Genomic DNA, 9,896 nt, shown 5'->3' with positions numbered 1-9,896 from the left:
CTTTAACAACTGTCCTAAAAGCGGGAGGTTTAACTAGCTTTAAAACATTTTCAAGAATAAAATTATATTTACTTCTGTTATATATCTCAAATGTATTATTGTTATGTGGTAAAGACTGCGAATAAGACAACTTACATACAGACAGCAGTAGTTTTCCCCATTTTAAAAGTCATTAAACGATTGAGATAAAACAAATCCGGGTTACAAACCAAAACCGAAGGAAACACATCAACTATACTAGTACAGGAAAACAAAAGAACACAAGGAACACCGAAGTGCAACAAAAATAAACACCAACATACATAAAAACGAACTATTTGATAACATTTGCAATATTCCTGATTTGGTACAAGACATATTAAGAATAAATGGTGGGTTAGTAAGATTATTTGGTTAGCCAAACCTCCCGCTATATTACAACTTTAAAAAATATCGCTTAAACACTACGTGACAGCACAAACGCACACATACACACAAGAAAATTCATGATAGAGAAACGTACAAATAAATAATATAATAATGGTCAAAACCGTGGAACAACACAAAACATTTTATCAACGACAAACATCGCAGAATATAAAAAAAACACAGTGACGCGCTTACGTAACTAACATGCAATCTCGAAATTTCTTGAAAATGAAGGAACGGAAACGCAATTTTATAATCATGTGGACTACAAACGATAAGACATAACATTATCCAAAAGAAATCAGAAACAGAAACATCAAAAATAAAATCATGAATGTTGGATGTACAAACAACGAGACACACCGCACATCAATAAAAAATCACGCGCAGTATAACAGTAATATTCAGGATTATGCCAATGATGGTATTGATTACCTTGGCTAAATTTGGCAAAACTTTTAGGAATTTTGGTCCTCGATGCTCTTAGATTTCGTTCTTTGTTTGGCCTTTTTGACTTTTTTGGTTTCGAGCGTCACTGATGAGTCTTTTGTAGACGAAACGCGCGTCTGGCGTATATACAAAATTTAGTCCTGGTATCTATGATGAGTTTATTTACAACCACTGGGTCGATGCCACTGCTGGTGGAGATTTATTTCCCCGAGAGTATCACCAGCCCAGTAGTCAGCACTGTTTGTGCTGACATGAATTATTATTGATATGGTTACATTTATAAATTAACTGTTTACAAATATTGAATTTTTGAAATACTAAGGCTTTTCTACCTCAGGCACAGATTACCTTGGCTGAATTTGGTCCTGGTATCTATGATGAGTTTATTAAAAGGCAATTTTATAATTATTTGGACTTCAAACGATAAGACATAACACCTTATGCAACCGAAACCATAACAGAAACATCAAACATTAATATACATTAATGTTGGATGTACATAATACCGAGACACGTCGTATAAATAATGTGAATTCACACTCGATATAACAGTCACATTCGAGAATAAGCCACGTTTGGTGGTTAGCAGACAGACGACATAGATGTTAAACCACAATCTAACACGTGGTAAAAATGTCATTAGTTAGTTTAGACACAGACACATCGCATAGATCAACCAATTCGGGAATAGGTCACGTTCGGTACTTAGCAGACAGACGACATAGATGTTAAACCACAATCTAAGACGTGGTAAAAATGTCATTAGTTAGTTTAGACACAGACACATCGTATAGATCAACCAATTCGGGAATAGGTCACGTTCGGTACTTAGCAGACAGACGACATAGATGTTAAACCACAATCTAACACGTGGTAAAAATGTCATTAGTTAGTTTAGACACAGACACATCGCATAGATCAACCAATTCCACGTTTGGTGGTTAGCAGGCAGACGACATAGATGTTAAACCACAATCTAAGACGTGGTTAAAATGTCATTAGTTAGTTTAGACACAGACACATCGTATAGATCAACCAATTCCACGTTTGGTGGTTAGCAGGCAGACGACATAGATGTTAAACCACAATCTAACACGTGGTAAAAATGTCATTAGTTAGTTTAGACACAGACACATCGTATAGATCAACCAATTCGGGAATAGGTCACGTTCGGTACTTAGCAGACAGACGACATAGATGTTAAACCACAATCTAACACGTGGTAAAAATGTCATTAGTTAGTTTAGACACAGACACATCGCATAGATCAACCAATTCCACGTTTGGTGGTTAGCAGGCAGACGACATAGATGTTAAACCACAATCTAAGACGTGGTTAAAATGTCATTAGTTAGTTTAGACACAGACACATCGTATAGATCAACCAATTCGGGAATAGGTCACGTTCGGTACTTAGCAGACAGACGACATAGATGTTAAACCACAATCTAACACGTGGTAAAAATGTCATTAGTTAGTTTAGACACAAACACATCGTATAGATCAACCAATTCGTGATGGCTATAGGACACCGGAATAGGTCACGTTCGGTACTTTGCAGACAGACGACATAGGTGTTAAACCACAATCTAAGACGTGGTAAAAATGTCATTAGTTAGTTTAGACACAAACACATCGTTAAGATAATTCAATTTATTTGGGAATAGGTCAGGTTCGGTACTTAGCAGACAGACGACATAGGTGTTAAACCACAATCTAACACGTGGTAAAAATGTCATTAGTTAGTTTGGACACAGACACATCGCAAAGATTTTAACATCACCATAACACGTGAACTACACAGTCAAATTTTACTCACATAAATTTCGGGTACCTGTAAAAGAGTGACAAAAGATACCAGAGGGACAGTCAAACTCATAGATTGAAAATAAACTGACAACGTCATTTCTAAAAATTTAAAAAAAAACCATACAAATAAGAGTATAGAAGACACAACATAGAAAACTTAAGACTGGGCAACACAAAACCCACCAACAACTGGGGGTGATCTCAGGTGCTCCCAAAGGGTAAGCAGATCCTGCTTCACATATGGCACCCGTCGTGTTGCTATATTATTACAAGTCCAGGTAAATAGTATAATTCGGTAGGTCGTGAAAAGGGAAGGGTATTGTTGTTACGACATAAGGAACATATCCGATATCATCTGTGAAACGGTTATTCATTAATGGTCAACCAACTCGTGATGGCGTCCGTAAAATTTAGAAAGAGATGATTTCAACTTCACCATTTGAAACTCTTGGTTTAATAGCTTTCTTGTGAGCAGCAATCCTCTATCAAAGAAATCATGATAGGAAACACAAGCCCGGGAATATCGTATCAATTGGGAGATATTTACTCCCTATGCAAGCGCTGCTGGAATGTTGCTTCATAGAAATGGAAAGTTCACAATTGGGAAGCTGAAATCATCTCTTTTGTCGCAAAGTTTTGTTTTCAACGGTTGTAAAGTGCGAAACAAAATAGAAACGGAAGGAACAAAACAAAACGAAACGAAATTATAAAATTAAAATGTATTTCCTTTTGTTTCATATCGTTTCGTTTAGCTGTATTTCTTTTGCTTGGCGCTATTTCGTTTCGTTTCGTTTCTTTTTGTTTTCTTTCTGTTCCGTTTTTAATTTATTTCGCACTTTACAGGTACCTTACATTAGTTATAATGACTTAAACTTTTTATTAACTGTTATGTGAAGAAAGAAGGATAACTCAAGATTCTCAGAATCATATATGACTTTGTAGCGCTACAATTAAATACTGGACATGTGGTAGTGTGCCATTAATTAAGAAAAGTCAATTCGAGCTAGGAAAGAGGGAAAACAGTATACATATAAGGAGATGTATTATATACGATGAGTCAACTATTCCGCTAGGCACAAAATCACGTGGATATAAACAGCCATATAGACCACCGTGCAACCTTCAGAAACTAGGCACAAAATAACGTGGATATTAACAGCCATATATACCACCGTGCAACCTTCAGAAACTAGGCACAAAATAACGTGGATATTAACAGCCATATATACCACCTTGCAACCTTCAGAAACCTAGACCGTATGATAAGCTATAAAATTGCTCCTGCTTGACAAACTATAAAACAATCAAAACGAGAAAAGAGCGACCTAGATTATTTATTTAAATCTGTATTTGCTAGTTATCCGTTTATTATCACCAGAAGAATTTTTCCTGTTATTCTTACTGAACGGTTTATCAACAAAAACATTGATAAGACATAAATATAAGTAACAGTTTGCATTATAACAACACTTACCAACAAGAAAGACGAGGACAAATATAAACTAATTATGGTTGGACAGTAGACAAATACATGAGTTTCGACAGCATTATAAAGGGGGAAATATGGAGGTTTGTGTCGCGATGTCTGTCACCATAAGTTTGTATTAACAGAAGATCGTATTTAATGGATCTGTTAATGTGGCGATGTCTGTCACCATAAGTCGGTATTAACAGAAGATTGTATTTAATTGATCGTCCAATGTTAAACTGTAAGTTAATGTCGCGATGTCGGTCACCATAAGTCGGTATTAACAGAAGATCGTATTTAATGGATCATCCAATGTTAAACTGTTAATGTGGCGATGTCTGTCACCATAAGTCGATATTAATAGAAGATCGTATTTAATTGATCGTCTTATGTTAAACTGTTAATGTCGCAATGTCTGTCGCCATAAGTCGGTATTAACAGAAGATCGTATTTAATGGATCATCCAATGTTAAACTGTTTATGTCGCAATATCTGTCACCATAAGTCGGTATTAATAGAAGATTTTATTTGATTGATAGTCCAATGTTAAACTGTTAATGTCGCGATGTCTGTCACCATAAGTCGGTATTAACAGAAGATCGTTTTTAATGGATCATCCAATGTTAAACTGTTAATGTGGCGATGTCTGTCACCATAAGTCGATATTAAAAGAAGATCGTATTTAATTGATCGTCCAATGTTAAACTGTGGATGTCGCGATGTCTGTCACCATAAGTCGGTATTAATAGAAGATCGTATTTAATTGATCGTCCAATGTTAAACTGTGAATGTCGCAATATCTGTCACCAAAAGTCGGTATTAATAGAAGATCGTATTTAATTGATCGTCCAATGTTAAACTGTTAATGTGGCGATGTCTGTCACCATAAGTCGATATTAAAAGAAGATCGTATTTAATTTATCGTCTAATGTTAAACTGTTAATGTGGCGATGTCTGTCACCATAAGTCGATATTAATAGAAGATCGTATTTAATTGATCGTCCAATGTTAAACTGTTAATGTAGCAATGTCTGTCACCATCAGTCGGTATTAACAGAAGATCGTATTTAATGGATCATCCAATGTTTAACTGTTAATGTGGCAATGTCTGTCACCATAAGTCGGTATTAACAGAAGATCGTATTTAATTGATCGTCCAATGTTAAACTGTGAATGTCGCGATGTCTGTCACAATAAGTCGGTATTAACAGAAGATCGTATTTAATGGATCATTCAATGTTAAACTGTTTATGTCGCAATATCTGTCACCATAAGTCGGTATTAATAGAAGATTTTATTTGATTGATAGTCCAATGTTAAACTGTTAATGTGGCGATGTCTGTCACCATAAGTTGATATTAAAAGAAAATCGTATTTGATTGATAGTCCAATGTTAAACTGCTAATGTCACAATGTCTGTCACCATCAGTCGGTATTAATAGAAGATCGTATTTAATTGATCGTCCAATGCTAAACTGTTAATGTGGCGATGTCTGTCACCATAAGTCGGTATTAATAGAAGATTTTATTTAATTGATCGTCCAATTTTAAACTGTTAATGTCGTGATGTCTGTCACAGGCGTTAAAACACAAACAATCATATCATGATTTCAAAACATTTGGTCTACAGTCTGTCTATCCCACTCAATATTGCTATCAACTGTTTCCCACTCAATGCTCTACAAAGGATATCAATCCCTTGCCGGGGATTAAGTCGTCATCCCGTGGGAGATTAAGTTGTCACAATGTTATCAGATGCATAATACTATAATGGTATATATGCCGATAATTAAATGGCTATTCACTCGAAGATTAAGTTGTCATAATAGACTTCGATATAGTATTGCTGGTGGTTTTTTGGGTTGTTTTTTTTTTGGAAAAGGGGGGGGGGGGGTGTACTTTTTCAATAAAACGTTCACGATCAAGTGGGACAATCTCTCTAAAAATACAGGAAATCATACCTTTATCGAAACGATGGACGAATTTTACCTTCTAGTATCCGTATCAAGCAGATTCTCTGGCTTTTTGAAAATATTGATGGGGGAGCATTTACACTTCAACTTTATAAACGCTATATTGGGGCTTGCAGGACCTACTTAGACTTTGTAAACGTCACCAGTGTCTGAGCATAAAGTTGATGAACCATGGGTATGTCAAACAACGTCTCGTCCTTTTTCTAAAAAAAAGTTAATCGGAAGGTGCCAAGACCTTGTTGATAAATATTCCGTATCAACTTCACAAATTATACATGATGGTCTTGAAGTATAGATTATGCGTACTGACGCTGTTTATCATCTTGTTGGCCTGTTTTTGGTGATATACATTTGATGTGGCTCTGTTCTTATGCATCTCGTCATTGTGTTGTTTGTATTATTTTTCATTTTTACTTGTGTGCTTTGTCCGTGTGACTTTTATGTTTCTTTGATACATATGACGTGTATCTGTACTTTAAACATTCCGCCATTGTGTGAAATATTATTGATATGGTCATATTTATTAGCTGTTTACAAAACTCTTTAATTTTTGAAATACTAAGGCTTTTCTACCTTAGGAATAGATAACCTTAGCTGTATTTGGCAAAACCTTTAGGAGTTTTGGTCCTCAATGCTCTTCAACTTCGTACTTTATACGGCCTTTCTTTTTTCTTTTTTGATTCGAGCGTCACTGATGAGTCTTATATTGACGAAACGCGCGTCTGGCGTAAATACAAAATGTAATCCTGGTATCTTGATGAGTTTATCTATTATAATTTTTGCATACTTTGAACGACAAAATCATTTTATATCACTACTTTTATTACATTATGACGTCAAACACACGATTCTACGCCAGAGTTAATGTTAAAATTACGATTCGGTCCCAGTGCTTAAAATATCTCGATCCTTTATGTGTACATAAATGAAATACAAAAATTAGTAGGCAATGAGCGAGGTTGTTTAATGTGATATAATTATGCTTTTTTGTGCTTGTTTGTTAAATATTTTTTAGTTTTAGTTGTGATTAAGATTGTAACACGGTGTTGACTGCTGTACCCCTATTTTGACATTTTTATCTATTATGTCTGTTTGTTTCATTCACGCATCGTTGTCAATATAATGGAATGTGATGCGACTGGCATACAGGTGAGAGGTTTAGCGCTACAAAACCAGGTTAAATCCACCATTTTCTACAAGAAAATGCCGGTACCAAGTCAGGAATACTAATGATGACAGTTGATGTGTTTGCTTTTGATTTTTCCATTCGATTAAGTACTTTCCGTTTTGAATTTTTCTGAGTTCAGTATTGTTGTGATTTATCTTTTTGGATGGAGCATGGGAATGTGCATTGCAGTAGTTATCGTTCGTTCCACAATTTGAATCACCAACGAGACTGTTGTATGTATGCTCGGATCTCGTAGACCACACGTACGTCAGAGGAACGACTCTGTCCATACTGGAAGTTGCTGGAAATTGTCTATATGAATATCCTAAGAAGTTTCAAAATATCGGAATTAGTGGTCGGTAAGAAAATGTATCAAATTGAATCGTATTGTTGTTATTCTATTTGAACTTAATATATTGGTTTTCATTTTGAATAATTGTATCCTGTTTTATTTCTCTCATACAATTCACTATATTTCATTGTTAAATATTCTAATGAAAATTAGTTCGGTTTCTTGAAACAGAATATTCTTTTTATCAAATCTTTGCCATTCTCTCGAAACTTTGAATCAAAAAGTGCATAAATGGCGGGATTAGCGATGTGATTCCAACAATATGATGATCTGGCCAGTATTTGATGTACGCATGCGTTATAAGTTTCTGGGTCATCTATATTCCAGTGTGCAGTAGTGTCCAAGAGTTTCATGATAGTGCTGGGTAAATAACTCACTATAAACACTATTACAATTGTAAAAGAAATTTTGGTAATTTTACGCCCCGAGGATTGGTCCTTTTCAATTGGAGCGTTTATATCAATGACCGCAATAATGGATCGGAATCGTTTCCTGTATTTTGATTGCTTGATAATTTTTTTCCAGATTAGTGAATATATTGTTACTAACATTGTTACCAAGGTTACAAGAATGAAAAGAATAACACAATTATATATTGTAGGGAATGAGTTATGTTCATATGTTTGGGTTACACAAACCTCAACGGTTATATGACAATTATCTACCTTGAACATATGAGTATTCCAAATGAAGTAATGAGGACAGGACAGTACAATAGCTATTAAACAAGCGCCATTCATAAGAACTATGGCATACCTTGGCGTGTACTGAGAGTCCATTGGCGTGCACACACGTTTATACCGATCGACAGACAAGATCAGAATAATTAGAGCTGATAATATCACCACAAAATAACAAAAAGTAAGCCATAACTTACATGTAATTGATGTGAACAGCGAAAAGTGATTTAGTTTTTCTGCGACTTCTATTGGAATAGCAACACTACACACAAGAAAATCAGAAATCGCTAATCCAAGAATAGCTGTTGAATGTGTAGTTCTGTTCTGTTTAAATCCATAGACAAGTATAACAAAACCATTTCCAAAAAGTCCAATAAAAGACAAAGTTGATAAACATATTATATAAACGATGTGATTTGACGTATGATTCCGATTTAGTTCTGTAATGACATCCTTAATATAGTGTGTTATGTTGTCATCCAAAGCGCATGAATTCATATTAAAATGATTCCTTATTGAATGCTACTTTACTTCTGTTAAAAATCCTTGTTTAGATCCTGACAATCGTATACTCTATGACTCAATAATCAGTATTACTTTAGGTGGTATAAAACAGCAAACAACACATTAAGCTTTTTTTCCAATCGAGGAATTGGTCAAGTGAAAAATAAACAGACGTAATGGAGTGAAATCACGTGGGGTGGTTCTACTCAAATAAAACCAAGATAACCCAATTAATCGGACACTTGACATTAATCAGAGATAGAGAGTTCTCTGTATAAGTGTATGAGGCAGCAACCTAACGACACACTTAAAGTTTCTTACAACTTTTAACAGTATTAAATCACATAGTTATTGGCTGGTGGTGTATTTTGAGACTGCTACCGAACATCTGTGATGTCTCGGATGTGCTAAATATTCAAGGAAATTCGACCTTATCAGTTAAAGATGTCAATATAGTTGACTTGATTTGTATATGCTTTTATAATGAAAATTAGGTCTTAATCATATTCATATGACTCAGAGCCATGAACATTATAATAGTTACGATATGTGTATAAACATGTATATCCCAGCTCGTTCGTTATGTCTATGACGTTAAAATACTAAATCCCTGGGGGTGTCTTAGCTGATTTTAGTCTCTGATGCATGATTTTTTATTATCTATTTGTTTTGGATTTTAACTATCTGTCAGTAACTGCGAGTACTCTCAAATCGCACTTTCTTGTTAATTTAAAAATGTTGATACTATTTGTAATATTTTTTTGTCATTTAATGTTTACTTATTCGGGATTATATTTGGTCTATATACCAACTTGGATAAGTTTTTGGTAATACTATAATTTTTCACTTCTTCGAACTATGAACATCAACATTTTTTGTTTTGTAAAAACTATTTCCTTTCTCCTGTTAAAACAACATTATTTTCATTTACTTGTGATTGAGTAAAACCATTTCAATTTATATTTCATAGTGTGTCTTTCAATGTTGTGCTGTTACATTATTGTTTCAGATGAATGGTTTGAATGGGTTTTACACTAGTAATTGTTGGGATCCTTTATAGCTTGATGTGCGGTGTGAGCCGAGG

The sequence above is a fragment of the Mytilus edulis genome, chromosome 7 (assembly GCF_963676685.1).
Source record: "Mytilus edulis chromosome 7, xbMytEdul2.2, whole genome shotgun sequence".
Taxonomy (NCBI): Eukaryota; Metazoa; Mollusca; class Bivalvia; order Mytilida; family Mytilidae; genus Mytilus; species Mytilus edulis.
Note: the sequence above shows the minus strand (reverse complement) of the source record.